At 32.9% G+C, this 19883-nt stretch overlaps 1 protein-coding gene and 1 long non-coding RNA gene across 3 annotated transcripts in view; both read left to right on the top strand.

The window, feature by feature from the left end:
- Positions 1-19883, top strand: part of LOC128206770 (receptor-type tyrosine-protein phosphatase alpha-like) — a 124645-nt gene that overhangs the window by 72219 nt on the left and 32543 nt on the right. The gene's annotated exons all lie outside the window — the stretch shown is intronic.
- Positions 17801-19336, top strand: LOC128206798 (uncharacterized). The gene is made up of 5 exons (XR_008256583.1): positions 17801-17911; positions 18036-18121; positions 18379-18528; positions 18946-19033; positions 19271-19336. It is a non-coding gene; the product is annotated as an uncharacterized LOC128206798 (long non-coding RNA).

Raw genomic sequence — 19883 nt, 5'->3', positions numbered from 1 at the left:
TTATTCAATAAATACACCTTCAAATTGATATTTCACCACATAACTGCCTGGATTTGTATTATTCTTCGAACTGAATGAAAATGTACTGCTAATTTCTTAACTGCATTACTCATCAATGTAGCTCGAGTTTTATGACAAATCATCTGTTCAACAATTTCATTTATGCTTTTAAACAAGGAAGTTATTTTACCAACGAATGCCGATTATCATACAATAAACGAACCAAAAAAGGAAGTCACATAGACCGATTGAACTTAAACATGTTGCCACAATGCGAAAAAAGCCTTGAGAAGGTATATGGAAGCTCATTCTTTTGTTGTTTTATTTCCAAAGAGATTCATATTTGAGAATTTTAATGTATAATTATGTACTATCAAAAAGCTGATTAATTATTTTGATTTATCTGATTAATTGATTTAAACAACCAGAAATCTGCAGCAATTGACCATTTTCCGTCAGAAATGTCATAATATGCAAATGAGAGATGTTAACAGCCACTATTTTGTGAGTAAATAATCTCATTTAGTCTGAATTAGCACGGTAAAATGTTTACATAACTTTTCTGTAATATAAATCATAATTGTTAATATCAATTTTAGTTAGACCACGAAAAAATGGTGAAAACTTATTTATTATATGCCTATCAATTTACTTTTGTATATCTAACAGTGCTGAACAATTATGCATCATGACACTGCCGTTTTTCGATCGATCACGTTCCAGCAAAGAAGCGTTTGTTGAGTGCTACCTTTTACAAACTTTTGTGTATTAAAGCTTTGTTTACAATATCTTCTTACTACCCAAATGTCGTTCTAGTTCTTACACTGTTATTCAACATGTATTATACATTAATTCCCTGTTGTTTTACCTAAAGCTCTTCTACCATTTTTTGGTTTTATCGAGTGGTATTTGTGTTTAAGAGTGTGTAGTGTTATATGTTTACAGGTATGTCTATACGGACAAATTCGCTTCATTTAAATATATATTAGTCTTACTAAAACATATAGTTTTGAATAATAAATTACTCTGGTGTATGTCGATGCTATTAACGTGGTTTATATGAGACATATGTACAAGAAGTTAACGCCGTTGACATCATGGACTTTCGAGTAAGTATGTGTTGGATTATATAGTCATGCACTACAAATGTTTAATATTGAAGGCGTTCACACACTTTTAATTCAGTTGAAAAATAATGAAGTTTATATTCTTTTCTCTTTGTATGTACATTCAGTAATACAATCAACAGGCGTTTCCTTGTTTCTTTGTAAAATCGCTTCGAGGTTGGATTGTTAAATCGATGATTGATTGTAAAATCGTTATGCATTTAGAAACAAAGGAATTTGAATTTCAAGTATTTTTTTTATAAATATAGTACTTTCCGTGAAGTAAGTGGTGACATATTGATACGATGTTTTAAAAATAAAATTGAAAAATAAAACGATCTTACACTGATTTCAACATTTTTTTCATGCATTGATCGTGGTTTTCCAATTATTTCACCGCTGGAGACAATCTTTCCTTACGATAGTTTTTTCCGTGGCCTCTTTGCGACTGGCATAACCGCTGTGTTTATGATATTTCCCGTTAGTCGATTTGAGCAAAATTACGCCGTTCGTTTTTCGTGAAGCGCGATTTGACGATGTCAATTATACTTAGGCGCATTTTGGTGATGTCAGTTAATCAGTTTTTGCTACATGGGGACGTATGTTAATCATTGGATTGAAATATTATATTCTTTATTTGTAAAATGTTGAAAATCTGAATTAAATTTTCAAAGCAATATATTCAATGGGCAAAAAAGAGAATGAATCTATACTTTTTATTAACTTCTCGTTTAGTATAGTGATGTTTCTTTTAAGCATTCACAATTTCATTTTATTTAATATATTTATGACTACATTCAAGAACCAATGGGAAATTCAGTTAAAGACCGTGTGCCATAAAAGTTAAAAAGCATTGTATTAGTATGCCGAAAATTATCATATACAGGAACTACCCTCTGTCTAAGAACCACTGTTTATTTTGTATATATGATTTATATTTGATTAGTCAATACAAGTTTCGTCACCAAGCTTAGGGTCCATTCATTGACCATTGAGTTGTCGTTGACAAAGAGAGAACACTTTCATGAATATCTGGTGATATCCTGCATACAGGAGGTACACAAGCAGTTTGAGGTACGATTGCAACTGAAAGTATAAAATGTTCAAATGAATCAATGCCTGAAATACAATGGGAAAACATTACTCGAGCTTACATAAAAATCTATATTATTAAAATATAATGATGAATTCTTATACTTTAGAAACTGCAATCGAATCAAGAGCAAAAGTCGGATGGAATTACAGGCTATGGGATGGAATCGGCTTCTGACAATCAAAAACAGAAAACACGCAGATACACCAGGTACCTCGATTGTTTTGTTTGCAAATGTGCATTTATTCTTACCAGCATAGTTTCGTACATATGTTGTATATTTCTTAAATGCAACGATTTACATGAATAAACATATCATCAAATAGAAAGCATGTTAATTTGAAACGATTCAAATTACAAATCCAATTTTCATTTGAAAATTGCTGATCATGACATGTTAAACTGAAAATTCGTAGCATTTGTGTGTGTTTATATTAACATGATCTGTATTGTTCGTTTAGTGTATGTCAGGTGATTCCAACATACCATGTCTGTATCTGTTTTTAAAATCGGGCGCATCTGATTACATCAATGCGATATGCATCAAAGTTAGTATATGTGATATATTAAAATGCTAATATTCTTTAAAGAAATTGCTGGAGAAATCATTTGTGATATTTTAAATCTGTTTATGTAGAGTTTCAAAACGAAACATCACTTCTTGGTTTCGCAAACACCTCTGCCTGACACATTTTCTGAATGCATCACTCTTGCTGTTCAAGAAAACAGTTCATGTATCGTTAGTATGAAGGCATACTTGGAAAAGCATGAGGAAATATTTGACTGATAAAGTATTTCAAAAAGTTACTTTTTTGTTCGTACACGCTAACGTTTAAATATAGTTAACACTTTGTTGAATTCTTATTTTATTATAAATGTCCGATCATTTATAAGGAAAACATTATTGATTGTCAATATTCGAATATATTTTATATATTGCTAGTGAAATAAGTTCTAACATGGCGTCGTTAATGAATAGGCTGCACGTTAAAAAATGTTATATAGCGACGTTTACGTATTTACTTCTTAAAGTACATAACATAGTCGTTTTTATCAATTCCGATGGCTAATAAACTCCACCCTAAGTTACAACTTATGTTATCCTCTAAATTCAATGCAAAAGGGAACAATTGGTGCCCTGCTACTTATATGGTTTATACAGGGGATTGGCTTGTACTATCCTTGTGACAATCAAACAATGAAGATGAAGGTAATATTAAAGACATGTAATAATATCAAAATTAGCAAAACTTCATTTTCTCTTTTTGTTATAAGTTGATATCAAATTTAAAAAGTTTCCTAACGTTCATCTAAAAAAATACAAAAACATAAAAAGTTAGCCACAACAACAAAACAACAAAAACAATAATGGCACCATTAACAATAACATCAATATCAATGGCACAACCTCCACGACCAATGTTGGCACCACAATCTAAAACAAAAACCTTAAATGCATATAACCGCGAAAACACTGCCTGTAAATAATATGACTTTGTTATATTAAAGACCAAAAAAATGATGATTCCACTCTATGAATACTTGGACTTCGATGCAAAAATCAATATTCCGAAGTCGGAGGAACACTTTGTTGCCTTTATCAAGGTAGTGGAAGACGCTTCCTAATCATCTCCCCTCAAGGGACCGATCCTGGTGCATTGTCTGTACGTACAAAGTTTGTTTTACTCCCATTCGCGTTTTATAATTGTCTGTATTTTTAGGATAACATTGTACCTCACAAAAATCACAATGAATAATCAAATCTTTATAGGCATAGATTGATAATGTAGATAAAACATCCATCATATTGCAAATTTAAGAAGTGAAGCAACAACTTTTTATCCTGTCACTTGCATAAAATAACAAGGTGCCGTGTGTTTAGTTTATTAGGATAGTACACCACGTAATGTTTGTCATTTGACCGCGAAAACGGACTTTCTTCTGTCCTGAAATGTCCGAGGAAATATAATATTTCAGTATCTCATCAATAGTCCGCCAACAACCGACCTCAACAATCAATCGCCCATAAAATCCCATAGATCAGCAAAATAATGACACTGGCAAAACAATCGATAAGAAATCTACATGTGATGTAAAAATCTTACTCCACCTGCAAATGCTAGAAACTGTGCAGCATTCAAGGATAGTTAATTCCGTTTTTGTGGTGAATGACAAAATCTCACTTACAACAGAAATGGACTATCTCTTTGCCGGTGTAGTTCTGAACATCCAACACAACAACATGAATTGAATACGTTTAACACGTAGCGATTGCTTGTAAACACCCATAATCTCAAACCATTACCTGTGTACAGTATTGGACTCTATGACTTGTGATAATTGTTACATCACCAGAATGATCAATGTTTGGTGACTGAGCCTGTTTATACACTTTTAAAAGCTTTTTTATGTTTTGAATTGATATTAAAATGCAATGACTTTGACTTTAAGAATACATAAAAAAGCTGAAAAGTTTTCAGAAATATTTTGGCGACGATTTAAACATGGATACCGTGTGTGCTTACGTCAACAGGGAAAAAACAGTTGTCCCCCTTATTTTTAAAGATATTTAATAATTTTAAGGTTATTTATTGTAGTGTTTTGAAATTTGACTCCACATACTTAATAATTGCCCACCAATTGCAAAATGATGCACATAGCATCAAGTAAGTATTCTAAGCATTTTATCGCTATAAGAACATATTTAATATTTGTGAACCAGCTTAACATTCAAAAACCCATTATATTGAACATTTAATTGGAATATCTTAATTTCATAAACTTTTCACACATAAACGACATCGATTTTGAGCAACCACTATCGATTTTCGCCGATATAGCAATTTATTTCATGCATACCGGTGAAAGAGTGAAAAATATAAGTGATTGATAACTTGATCATTTCACTCTAGCTGATAACCCTTGCTTATTCTACTCTCTACAGACAACTCGGGACTATTTTTTTCCATCTTTTATAACATTTGCTTCCCTTGACTTTGAAAAAAATACATGTATGTCACAAGTACATGTCTGTTGTCGTCTATAGTGCGGTAATATACACATTGACCGAATCGTATTGAATTGTCAAAATCAAATTATGCAATAGTTTTAATAAAACAAACATCTTTTTGCGATTGATTAAAACTATTAAAAACGAACATGCTTCTCAATTTGTGTATGAACATATCAACTATTTCATGGAACACACTGTTACAATTAACCCGCTTGGTAGGTATCGATTGAATGTTTACTTAGCCACATGTGCTAGTAATAGAGTTGATAGATCATATCTTCCTACAAACTCTAAAATCGTGCATGTATGCACAAGCATTTTGATTTTGACCAATTTCCAGTTTATATTCATCAGTTTAACAATTCATTTTTCTTTTTAAAAACTTTCAAAGTCTGCGCTCCATCCCCCTCAAAAGCATCTTCGAGCACGTCCTCGGCATTTCCTCTGGGGTCTTCGTAAACATACGGGAACGTGACATTCAACTTTAATAGATATAAAACTAATTCACTGTCTCAACAACAAAACGTCCTCGACTGTACTGAGCATGAATTCACCCAGAAAAAAATACGGTAAGATCCAGAGTCTGAGAGCGACAGTGATTAGATATACACTACGAAAAACACTAAACACAGACTTCCGTTGCTTTTACGAATACACACTTGTATAAGTCCATCATTGGTAATTTAAATCTGTTGAAATTATTTTTGAATGTACAAAAATGTCACATGCTCAAGTTTCATTGAATTGTATTTCTACGCGATACATTTTTTTATATTTCCGAAATTCTTTTGTTCAAATACTTGTTTTGTGCCTCAATAACTGTTAAAAATAATTTCAATTCCAACAACCATCTTTTTTTTAGTTGACGGACTGCTATGGCGAAGAGGAGGTAACGTTGACTTAGCGATTATGCCGCAGTTACTTTCCTTCGCAAAGAGGCCACAGAAATTTACTCTAGCGGGGAAATATATTGAGAAAAAAAACCACGATATATGCATGAAACAAAAAGAACATTTGTTGAATTCAGTGTAAGATCGAATTTATTTCCCACGTGGTCACAGAAAATTAATATTTTTACACGTGAGTACGCCACTCATGAAAATATTTTTTCTGTGACAACTCGTGAAATAAAATACGATCTTACACTGAATTCAATAAATATCCTCTATGTCAGCGACGATGTATCGATTGTTCTCGATAATCGTTTTAGCACTAACTAATAGTGTTTAAAAATCAAGGTAACATGATAAAAGAATACTATGTATATGCCTTGGATGGGGAAAGCTTATATGGCTTGGCTGCGGAATTTATCGGGTTCGCATTCTGCTCACCCGATGAATTCCTCCGCCTTGCCAAATGATTTTCCTCCATCCACGACACTAACCTAGTATTCACTATTTATCTTCTTCAACGATTTAAGCAGTCAATAATTTACACGGCGTTTGTGACAGGAACGGTGCTGGAAAGAACGGCCATTTATGTGTTGTCTCGATATTACTCGAGAAACTGACTGAAGACAATGAAGTCAGTGTGGTCAATTCGGTGAGGAATGTCAAAGTGAGAAGACCACTCGCTTTTTCAAATAAGGTGAATTTAAAACTACTGTTTCAACGCAATAATTCTATTGTGTATGATTGTATATAATTATCTGCCTGATAGGTTTGTAACACAATGATGCAATGGAATCCAATAACTTACAAGGACAATTGAAGTAGGAATATAATTAACAATGATATTCTCAAAGTGGACAAGGTTCAAGTCCTTAAGACGCAATTAAACACTGATTGTTTAATACGACTGTCAATAAATTAACTATACAATTATTGATAAATAATGAAATAGCTTTAATTACAATACTTTTTAGGTCAAAACAGATCTCTGTGATTCATTCAAATGACTATCAAATTGAACAAGAAATATTTACTACGATGTTATTACTTCGTGACGTTTTGCATTTTCTATTACGTCGCTAACTAAATGTACTCATTTGTTCTCGTCGTGAAGACTGACATCAGATAAATCATGTTTGGAAAGTACGAGTATGCCTTCCAATTATATTTTTAAAAAGATGTTGTGCACATAATTCATTTTTAATGCATTTATAAATGAATTTGATCATTTAGGAGCAGTTTTACTTATGGCACGAGTGTATTCTCCATTCCATGAACGCATCTGAAAACGCTGCGTAATACAACATATAAGGGAATGCTACGTGATACAATATAGGAAGGAATGCTGCGTAATACGACATAAGAGGGAATGCTGCATAAAACAGCATAAGAGGGAATGCTGAGTAATACAACATATTAGGAAATGCTGCGTGATATAACATAAAGGAATGCTGCGTTACACAACATAGGAGGGGACGCTGCGTGATACAATATGAGAAGGAATGCTGCATGAAACAACAGTATAGGGAATGCTGTGGGATACAATTTAAGAGGAAATGACGCCGGCTGTCCAATATAGAACATCAGGTGTTGTCCTTGACACGAACACAATAATAAACATTTCAGATATATGATGACATGTTAAGCTGTACTGTATAAAATTTGCTGACATAGTTATACTTGCACACTTTATATGTTCTGTATAACCGTCATTACATAATCTACAGAATGCAAGTATTTAATATGGCAAACTGAGCATGTGTTGTAAAAAACATTGTAAATATTTGCATATGTTTATGTTTTTGATCCCACATGTTTTATTATATAAGAAAATTATCCAATATGTTAAAGAATACTTACAATACCGAACCGATTGACATCTTTTATAACTCTGTATTTAATCCAGCCTTTCAGTGTGTTTAAGTGTTAAAGGCGTTTACAGGTATGTCATAGACGAGGTGTGATGTACATAGAGATGATTTGCATGAAGAAGACCATTGTTATGAATGTTTACACCTATGTATTTCTAGTTTGCATTACGTTTGCTGCAAAGTCTATATCAGTACTTGTATATACTTTTGGGAGGTTCCAATTGATTTTTTTGATGTTCTTTGTTGTTTTTTATAAACAATCAATTTTCCAAAACAAGAACTCAAATAATATGTGAACGAATATACAAATAATAAAATTATATTTTATTATATTCATAATCATGTGCAGAGTAAATAAATAAATGTTATCATCGTTTTCGATTGGTATTTATATAATACCAGTTGTCAAGTAAAGATTCCAGATAATCTCATTAATTTCCATATGCGATATGTGGAATGGATAAATGGTAAAATGGAACAAAACTTCACTTCCCACTGAAACTCGCATGACATACACTTTACAGTGCATTGAGGAATCTGCGCAAATTGAAACAGATTATTTTCTGTTTAATCTATTTAATATGCAACATTATATGACTTGCATTGAATGTATTAAATTGTTATAATTATGCTTCGTATTGACCTAATTGAATCATCATACATGTTGTAAAAATTGACACAGAATAAAGATTCTTCTTTAATGTGGCTGGTTGGATCCATTTTCTATGCCTTTTGGTTATAATCACCCATTCATCCGAGTTTCTACGATAACCTATCAGCAAGAACGAAAGAAACGTTCAAAGAATATGGAATTACTGTTTGATTATAAACCAATAACCATTTTACAAACACATATGTAATGTTTGGTTTGTTTATTGACATTTTTCGCACGATATTAATTGAACGTTGACCTTGACACCATCGTACAAACTTATTAAGTACCCCGCATACTTCATGATTTAGGTCATACACTGGAGTCAAAACGGCCCGGTAAACTTTCATTTTATTTGCAATGGATGTGAGTGCTCTACCTATTAATAATCCACTAGTGGATGTCGATATTTGCTATTTACCTGTGCTAAAAAGGTGTGTTTCAACAGTAATTTAATACATTTACATTTATTTCATCATCAAAACATATAATGTATTCTATATGTCGTGAATAAGTGCAACATTTAGGTCATTTGTGACGCATCGGTTATGTTCAACGGAGAGAGTTTCAGCCATGTGGGCAAAATTATTCATTAACTTATCAAGAAATAACCCAGTTAAATATTTCATTATCCAAACATCTTGAAGCTTGATGACAGTGTTTGTGATGATGATATCATCATCAAGATAGATCATCAATTGAATCACCCAAGTAATTGGAGGCGTTACTTAGGCAGTGCGCCCCCCTTTCCTTGAAATCAGATATATTGCGGCTTAGAGTGGTTTCTGGAATTACGGTCCTCCATTTGTGGTAATAACAATCTAAAATTGAGCATTCGTTTGTAATCTATGCATCTACAAGAAACTGAGCTTCTTTACCGTGAGCCCGCTAGTGCTAAGGCCAGCGTTATTCCCCTGATACATTGAAAAACAGTTGGATTTTTTCGGTTATGCTATATCAAACAGACAACAGTCTATCTTTTCAACACGTTACAACCATGTCGTTGTTTTCTACGAAAAATCGTTATACTACATTATTATTATAATAAATTATTATGTCAACTCATTCGGTGTGGAAGTGTAATGATGAAAAAGTAATTTCAATTGTGGCCGTTGAATAATCGCTTTATTCCAAAACTTAATGTTTGGTTCAAAGCTTTTCTTTGCATCTGAAGCGTTATTTTAAAATGGAGGTCATTGTTTTCTTAAAAGAAAATTCTTAATTGTGGCGACAAGACTGCCATTCAGTTTGTTGGTACTGTCATCATTTTGGCTGGCAACGTTATCATGTTTTGTGACAGTACCAACCGCCGACGTACGGCTGATGTATGAGTATAAAAGGCGCAACGATTTTCAATGACGATGTGTTTGGGTCAAGCGTTTGTTCAGAATGGAGCCATGTTTCGTTTTGTACAGCTATAAACTAAGGTAAGATTTAACAGCATTGTTTACTATAATAACGTTATAGTATAACTTAACATAGATAAAAACATTTAATTCTAAATTTGTATAAATTATACATTAACTTGTTTTTTACAAACATCAGATTTTAATGAAATTGATTCAATTAGCATATACAGAATATACATGTTTATTATCGGTAACCAAGGGCAGTAACAAAGGTGATCAAGTAGGGTAACAAATTGGTAGAATACTTTCATTTAATATTAATAGAACGTGCGAAGGACATTTTAAGTGAGCTTTTATACGATATGATCTATCAGGAAATTATACTGCATGAATCATCATGCTCAGTTAAAGTGTTGTTTCAATTAATATATTTCCTGAATGCAATAAAACCTTAAAACTTACAAGCTGTATGCAGGACGAAGTTGAAACTTGTACAGACTATATAAGTGTCTAGTGCAGTACCAAAAGGAGAACATTTCAAGGCCATATTTTAACCGAGAGCGGAATCTTTCAAAATGGCTAGCAGAGCTCGCAATAGCTCACAACTAAGCATATTGTAATAGCTGGTGTCCACATTAAAATTTGTGTCTAGTACTAGTGTGGATCTAGGGTACCCCCTATCAATATTGTGGATAATATTAGATGAAAGTATACTGTTAATTTGAAAACAATCAAATGAAGTCTAAGGTTCTGAGTCTTAGGCAACCACTGACAATATACAAAATATAACAATCACAGTTTTAATGAGGGTACCAGATGACATTTTCCAGCACGACATTTCACCGGAAATTCATGTACGGTGTGAAAGAAATGGCAACTATGAATAATTCAAAAATATATTTGAACAGATTAAAATATATAACAAGCTAAACTGATGAATAAGATAATAAGTAATTTCCCTCAAGTGCAAATGCCTCAGTTATACGCCGACAGCATCGGAATAATAGAATATATATTGTACAATTTTGAGATATACTTATCCAAATTTCTGTAACAAGAAGGTTACATTACTATAAATAGAAATAATACTAGTTTGTTTTTAATAAGCCCTAGTATTAAATTCCAAGACAACACAAAAATATTAAATTTCAAATATCTAAACTAGCGATTCAAAACAAACTATGTTTGATTTCTCCAGATATGTTCCGTATTGAGAGAAAAAAACAACATGTACATACATAATTATAAACATACTTACAATACATACAATTTCCGGGGTTACAGAGTTCCCGGCGGTCGGCTGTATATGCTATGTTCGGACTGGTCGCTCTCTGTCATAAATCATTTCTAAATATTTGTTTATTTAGACAGTGTAATTCATACAATGGAAATAACATGTCCACCAGTAGCCAAACAATTGACGAATACACATTTTCATTATACATTCAAAGTCAAATATTGCCGAAAGTATTGAACTGTTGGTCATTTTTTTGTTATATTCTGGTTTCTTTTGTTGTTGTTTTTGTTTTTATGACAAAATTCGAATTTATAACAAGTATAAAATGCTTATTGTTTTACAAACACTTGTTTAACCTGACGTATTCTATCAATCATGGCATAAAACAGATATCATTTTATCAAACTCAATTGGGACCTTTTTCTATAAAAAATAAATAAATTGGAGAAAAGATATCTTATCAACTCGAGAAAAGCAGTTGCAAATATCACGCTTTCCTTTAATGAATAAAATGGATAATGAACCATTGTATCAAAGAATCATAAAACAAAATGAGAAATGAACGAAAGACTGGCTTGAATTGTACCAATTAAGCAATGATTTGTTCCTGTTAAATTGTTTACAGAGGTGCAGAGTAATATATTTTCTCATCTATATAAATTCAGGATTGTTACATTACATAAGTGAAATACAAAAACCTACACGATGGTTTAATTAAACACGAAACTAGGTACAACTTCTCCATTCATGGTTGTGCCAAATTATCAAATCATATTATCTCACTTAAAGCCGTGAAAGATTTAATTTAGTCTCAAACTGACGTACAACGCTCTCATCATTTCAGGCCCCCGTGAATACCCCCCCCCCCGTACTCCTACCATGCTGGGCACTCACATGTTGTTGGTCCTTATGCACTACGACTGTTATATACTGAATAATATTATTTTCTATATTTGGTATTAATTTGTGGTATACCGGTTTCCAGATCAATATTAAGCGGTATTCTGAATTCCAGTCCAAAAAAGGGTTTCAAGGGGTATAGCGATGTCTTCGTTATTCAAATTGACTATAAATAACAACAACATTAGCAATATATATTGGAAACATATCGCCGCTATATACAGCGACAGTATTTGGGGGATTTTTCTACGTCACCTCCTCTTTCGGATCAATTGTTTCACCTATTTTGAGCGAAGACATCGATTTCTTTTAAATAACTACTTGATATAACTTGTTATAACGCATTATAATCCTGGCTTTTTTATTGACAGCACATATCTAGAACGCTTTTCCAATGGAACGTTATCAGGATGTCTTTTATCATAGATATTACGCAAGATATGAGAACACATTCACAATGTTGGAATGCCACGTTTTTCATTGATCATCTGCTTATGATCGTGTTTATTCAAAATATGAATACTTACATTCTAAGTGTTGAGCGCGAAATGCCTCAATACTGTCTAGCACATGAGCAAGCTTCTTAATAACCCACTAAAGAAACCAATAAGTAACGAAATCGAAACTTGGCGGTTGAAATTTGCACCATCAAACCCTTCATTAAGTGTGAATCAGTCCGACAATCACTTTGGCGAAGGCATGTGTCTGAATATTTATATAGAATTTTGTTATTTTGTGTTCTATCGTTTATAAGTGACATTTATTTTTCTTTTACTAAAATATGACAGAATTGTTTGTAATGCCTTGAGCTATTACTTCGTATGATTGACTTTGGTAAAGCCATTTGACGTGCATGTTTGATATTTTATTTGTTTTTCTATGTAATGTACGAGTAGCCTCTAACTGAGAGCATGTTGTTTCATTTAGAACTTGAGGCATAAAATTGATGAAAATTGCACGATGGCAAAACAAATTTAACTATATTTCTTAATAAGACCATAATTACAATAACAAACATTTTAATAATAAAACTAACATCTATATGTGTCTGTCGTGAATACATTTTCATTTTAAATTTGTAAACGTCTTGCAATTATAGTCAACTTCTTTTAAATATTACTTTATTAAATATCAATCGTTTGAAAAGTTCGCATTGGTTGCAATATTTATTGTCTATGTCGTATTATAATAGAATGAAAAAGAATCCAACGTCGTGTATTTATGAAACATTTTTTTTATTAATTCAATTCTTATTCATTGTCATTATCTATAAATACAACAGTGTTTTGTTTCAGTTAATATGCAGTCATAAATGTTCTGAACTTCCTGATTTATATACTAAACAACGTGTCTCTAAGCAGCATGCCTCATTTGTTTACATTGTATACTTGGTTTACGAGCTTTGTGTTTAAGCATTGTGTATTCATACGATGAACATGAATGAAAATTTTGTCTGAATGGATTGAATATGAAAAAAAAAGTTTCAAGAATATTTAACTTACATTTAATCAGGAGTTTTGAAAACGTATAACAAAGATGATCCCATGCAAAATGTTTATGTTTGCTGTTCTGTTCATACTTGTTCGAGGTAAGGCTTTTTTTGTCAGATAAAAATAACAAACTCTAATCTATTTCAATATGTTCAAATTTATATAGAATTTGCTTTTATACTGCAAATCTTTGAAAATATATATTTACGATTAAAAAATATATTTGCATCATAGCGCAATACACTACTTTCCCTAGGAATATACAAAAATGTCACTTATAGTTAATATTTTCTTATAACATTTGAAATGATGCTGTCTTTAGAATATAAAAGAGAATAATGAATTAATATAAATGTATAGACGAGGGTTATAAACAAATTCAATTTTACTTGACATTGTATTAAACTACAATTTACAACCATATATACATATTATTTTGAACGTTATATTTGTATAAATATTAAATGAAAAACTTTAGAAACAAGCTCAGTGGCTTAAGTTTAAATAGAAGCCCTTTATTCGTCTATATAAATAAACAATAACCCAATCTGATGTCATACATAATAAATATTTTCTTCCAAACATATTTGGAATGTGCATCCCGGTACAGGTCTGAAAAAAACCAACACTAAATGTGTTTATTTCTCAAAGTATATAGTACATTTATTATTGAACAATAATTTAAATGTAAAATGAAATCATATTATCGAGGAGAAAAACCTAATTGATTTTGTTTAAATGTAAAATTAAATCATATTATCGAGCAGAAAAAACCTAATTGATTTTGTAAGTCTAAACTTACCTTATGTACGTAAAATCTTTAAGCACCGAACTGTGCAATCGTACCTTTTAAAAACGAACAATTACCCCAAATTTCGGCCTGATATATTCATTCATCCACCTGTTCGAAATTCGGAATTAAGTAAAATCTGAAAATACATAAATGGATAAAAAACTTTTCATGTATTTATATATTTGATATATTTATAGTATATATATATAGTGCCTATATATTTACGACGTATAGTGTGTAATAAACACGTCACTCTTTTGTTGTCTGTAATGGTCAATATATGAACGAAACATGTACCAACTGTTACTACTGATTACAACATACGTTTGGTAAAACTTGCAATTAAATAAAAGCGTTATTAAGTATGAGTAGCATTGTGTAATTATTATCTGATACGTATGATCATTTTTTTTTATTTCAACAACACATGTTTTCTCTAAGGAACTACAAGTTTTATTTCCATTATTTATAATTTTATTTTGACGACAGATTTGCAACGGGTTTGTGATTGGCTAATTTAATTGCAAACCATTTTGGAAAGATATGAACAATCCAAAAACAATATCAAGAATTTCAATTTAATAAGTTACATACGAACGAATCATTTCTGAGGTTTTAGTTGTTGTTTTTTACAGTTGTTTGTACAAAGGAGTGTTCAACATGCCAGTGTTGTGCAGACGGCAAATACCCAAAATGTTCTAGTAGAGACAACTGCAATAACGGATGTATAGAAGGGTATTATGGGGGAAAATGTAAACACAAATGTACTTCACAGAATTGCTTACGTTGTCATCGAAATTATGGTTATATCTGTTTAGAATGTACATCCGGATACTATCTCTACAATCATAACTGTTATGATTGTGGAACACAATGCAAATCATGCGCCTCAAACGGTTGCAACTCGTGCTATGATGGCTACTGGGGAAACACATGTGGTAAACAATGTGCGCAAAACTGTGCTTCATGTACAAAATGGAATGGTTATTGTATGTCCTGTGAGTCTGGATACTACGTTTATAATGGCAAATGTACCACTTGTGGTGCACACTGTGAAGTATGTGGCCCAAGAGGGTGTACATTCTGTCATGACGGAAACTGGGGAAGTTCATGTGATAAAAAATGTGCGCAAAACTGTGCTTCGTGTAGAATATCTGATGGTTATTGTCTGTTCTGCGCCTCTGGATACTACTTTCATCATGGAAAATGTACCACTTTTGGTATAGACTGTAGAGTATGTGGCCCAAGAGGATGTACTTCCTGTCATGACGGCTACTGGGGAAACACATGTGATGAAAACTGTACGCAAAACTGTGCTTCGTGTAGAAAATCAGATGGATATTGTCTGTCCTGTGATTCGGGATACAACGTTTATAATGGCATATGTACCTCTTGTGGTGCACACTGTGCAGTATGTGGCAAAAGAGGGTGTACATGGTGCCATGACGGATACTGGGGAAACACATGTGATACTAAATGTGCTCATAAATGTGCGTCGTGTAGCAAATCGGATGGTTATTGTCTGTCCTGTGTACCAGGATGGAAAGACTTGTAACAAACGCTGCGTCGAATTCTGCTCGCAGTGTGACAGATTGAATGGTGATTGTCACTCCTGTGATATAGGCCGTTGGGGATATCAATGCATTACGTGTGGTGTTCAATGTTTAACGTGTAATCAGTTAATTGGATGTTTGAAATGTAATGTTGGGTACTATGGTAAAACGTGCGCAACATATTGTGGTCCTTATTGTCAAACTTGTGACATATCAAATAACTGCACAGAATGCCTTCCAGAATATTACAATTTAAATCATATTTGTGAAGAGTGTCAATTAAAACCAAACGGATGCACATGCTCTAGCAGTGTACGATGCAGTGGATGTATAGATGGATATTTTTTCAACGATCATATTTGTTCAAAATGTCCTGATCATTGTCCTACTTGCAAACTATTGTCTTTATCCAGTCCCAGCTTATGTACTTCCTGTGCTTCAGGAATGTTTGGACAGAGCTGTCAATATCGGTGTTCTGAAAATTGCAAAAACGGGTTTTGTGAGGAGGAAAACGCTGTATGCCGGTGTTCTTGGAAATTTAAAGGTGAAACCTGTGAACAGTGTACAAATGGACGATTTGGAGAGAAATGTGAGCATCAATGTTCACTTGGATGCGAATCGGGCAATTGCATGAGAGAAACTGGCTTTTGTTCCTGCAAGTCTGGTTGGAGCGGTCGTAGATGCGAAACATGTATGAATGAATACTATGGGGAGTATTGTAATTACAACTGTGATCCGCATTGTATATCATGTGTAGGACGTGTTGACTGTCAATCCTGTGTACCAGGGAAATACGGAAACGGATGCCAATCAACCTGCCCATCCGGCTGTTTAAAGGATATATGTGACATATCAGATGGGTCTTGTGACAGCTGCTATCATGGGAATTATGGTAAGCATTGTAACCATAGTTGTCCAAATCTGTGTTATACATGTGACCAAAGGGGACATTGCTCAGCATGTAAACCTGGATTTTCCAATCTGCGTAAAACATGCACTTGTCGAATAGATGTGTGCAATAATGAGTCAGAATGCACCTCGTGCAACACCCCATCATTCTTTGTTGATAATGGTGTATGTTGCCCATGTGATATAAGTGAATGCGTGTCATGCTCGAGGACAAATGGAGCCGTCATATGTAATATTTGTAATGACGGATTTTATCACAGCAAACATGGGCAATGCATAAAGTGTAATTCAAACTGCATTGAAAATGCCTGCAATTCATCATCGGGCAAATGTCTTAGGGGCTGCAAAGATGGATTTTGGAAAGAGTCATGTGGCAAAGAGTGTGGACCCGAATGTTTATCGTGCAATCAAGCAGATGGATCGTGTTTACAATGCAAGAACAATTCAAAGTATGACCCTTATTGCAATTCTGATTGTAAAACTACATGCAACAATTCACTGTGTAACATTAATGGAGACTGTATGGATGGATGCGTTAACAATTATTTTGGGAATCAATGTGAAAACCGTTGTGATGAGCATTGTATATCAACGGCGGGTAGCACAATTTGCTCTGAAAGGACTGGGATATGTTTATACGGTTGCGAGCTTGGATACAAAGGAGTGTTCTGTCCAAAAGGTAAAACAGGCTAAACATATAATACGTCAAGTGCTGATATTCTAGCATACAAAATATTATCAATAATCAACGGCGAACAAACATTGCATATTTGACTGTTATGTAATACACGCGATCCTTTTTCTAAGAAAGCAAATAACCGGATAAGTCATTATTTTGCATGCAACATTACCCGAATACTCGTATCTAACTTTACTGTTTTTTAAATATTGCATACATTGTTTTTTATTCCTAATACACGTGGGACCTCTTTAGTCATTAAAACGAACGTGAAACAACAAACATCGTCAGCAGCAGCACTCGTTTTGGGAGTTGGTGGCGGAGTTGTCGCTCTAACTGTCATTGTTGTTGTTGGATTGCTGTTGCTTCGTAGAAGGTAATTAGTTAATTCATACGTCTGCAGCGGCAAAAATACATCCGTTTCAATTAACAATGCTTTATACCTTATATTATAACGATACTCTTGAAAATATAATGGAAGTCCCTGAATATACTTTCAGAAAAAACAAGTTAAGGACTAAAAGCAAATCTCCTGCAAAAGAACCCGAGAACTTATCCGCTGTGTACGCAACGGTAAACAAAAGGAGTACGTTTGTGTTATGTATTTAATGATATATTTTGTTTATTCAATATATACCAATAGTTCGACGGATATGTAACATTGCTGCATGATAAAGGTCTTAAACTTTGCAGTTATCAAATAAGGCAAATTAAGTAATATAAAACTAGGATGGATATGAACAAAGTTGTGCCACTTATGTAAGGGTTAACTGGAAGGGCATCTGTATGTTGATCTTTAAAATGAATGCCTTATTGAATATCAAACTTATCTTATGTCTTTAGGAGCTTTCTGTGTAGAGAATGCCAATGACGATACGGACGATACGGACAATGTTCACTCTGTAACAATAGAAAACTCCACTTACCAAAATCCATCACCGAAGAGCTCTCGCAAGGAAAATACGCCTGTTTTAATAGACAACCTTACTATTGGTAAGCGGGGTTATCGCAATTGTAATAATGAAAGTTTTATTTTGAAACAAAAACGTTTCGACTGCAAAATACGATGTTTCAGACGCAGATGATGTTTCTGCACGGGCAATCACACCTATGTTTGAGACAAATGATTGTGTTTATTTCAACAACGCAAAAGAAGTTAGGAAATGTAAACTAATGCTTGTCGATTTACCTGAATATGTACAAAACATATAAGGATCAAGAAGAAGAATTTCAGGTACCGTACACTGCCTTGATGTCTAACACATGTTTCTAAGTTTTATTACATGTAATACATTTTGTATAATTGTAGGTACACGTATATGTTTACATTAAGTTAACTTATTCAACTTTCGAACATGAATATTGTTTATAATTGTATAGCGTTTATTCTTTATTTTTTTCAATTTTCAGAAAATACCGTACGGTCTCGTGAAACCTTACGAAGTTTCACAAACGAAGCTTAACATGCACAGAAATAGATATAAAGGAATCTATCCGTGTAAGAACCATTTCCCTTCTTTCCTTGTGTTTTCTTCGATGCGTAAAATGGCACAGTTTTATACTTTGTTTCCGAAACATTTCTGTAAGTTTCAGGCGTTTATACCTGAGATTGTTTTTCTTCTATTTTCTTGTTCACTTTCCAATTTCCTTGACTTATTTGAGCGTTATTTAGCGTTATTTAGCACGATTGCAATTGCCTTATAGTGCTGTACTAGTGTTCTTAGTTTCATTTTAGATGATGATACGCGTGTTGTAGTACGTGGAGGAGACACTGACTATATCAATGCAAGCTATATAGACGTAAGTTCATACAAGGAAAACGTATTACTATTATTATTATTATTATTATTATTATTATTATTATTATTATTATTATTATTATTGATATTGTTTGTTATATTTGAGTTATTTTTGCTTGAGCAGTTCAGACAATTAATATTCATGTTGAAGGAGGTTTGTGATTTTAATTGCTATGTACAAATAGTAATTCACAAATCAATTCGTATATACGCAATATTTTTTAAGCCATCACTGTTTCTGATAACGAAGTTATAATTGAACATTTGGTATTCTTGAATTTAATTTAAAAATATTATATAATTGAATGACCGTAGGCAAAATCAACACAATCTATTTCTTCCAGGGTTTCAGGAAACGAAATGCATACATAGCTGCTTTGGGTAATATGATGTATTTTTTATCGTTTATTTATTCAACATTTGTTTAATATTAATAATATATTCTATGCAACAAACTTTTAAACCATTATACATTAATACTTGTTTTGAAAAAAAAACACCTTCAATTTTGTACGTAATAATGTAAACGTATATGGCAAATATTTAGGT

This window comes from Mya arenaria, chromosome 10, assembly GCF_026914265.1.
Source record: "Mya arenaria isolate MELC-2E11 chromosome 10, ASM2691426v1".
NCBI classification, from domain to species: Eukaryota; Metazoa; Mollusca; class Bivalvia; order Myida; family Myidae; genus Mya; species Mya arenaria.
Note: the sequence above shows the minus strand (reverse complement) of the source record. Positions and strands in the feature narration are given on the sequence as shown.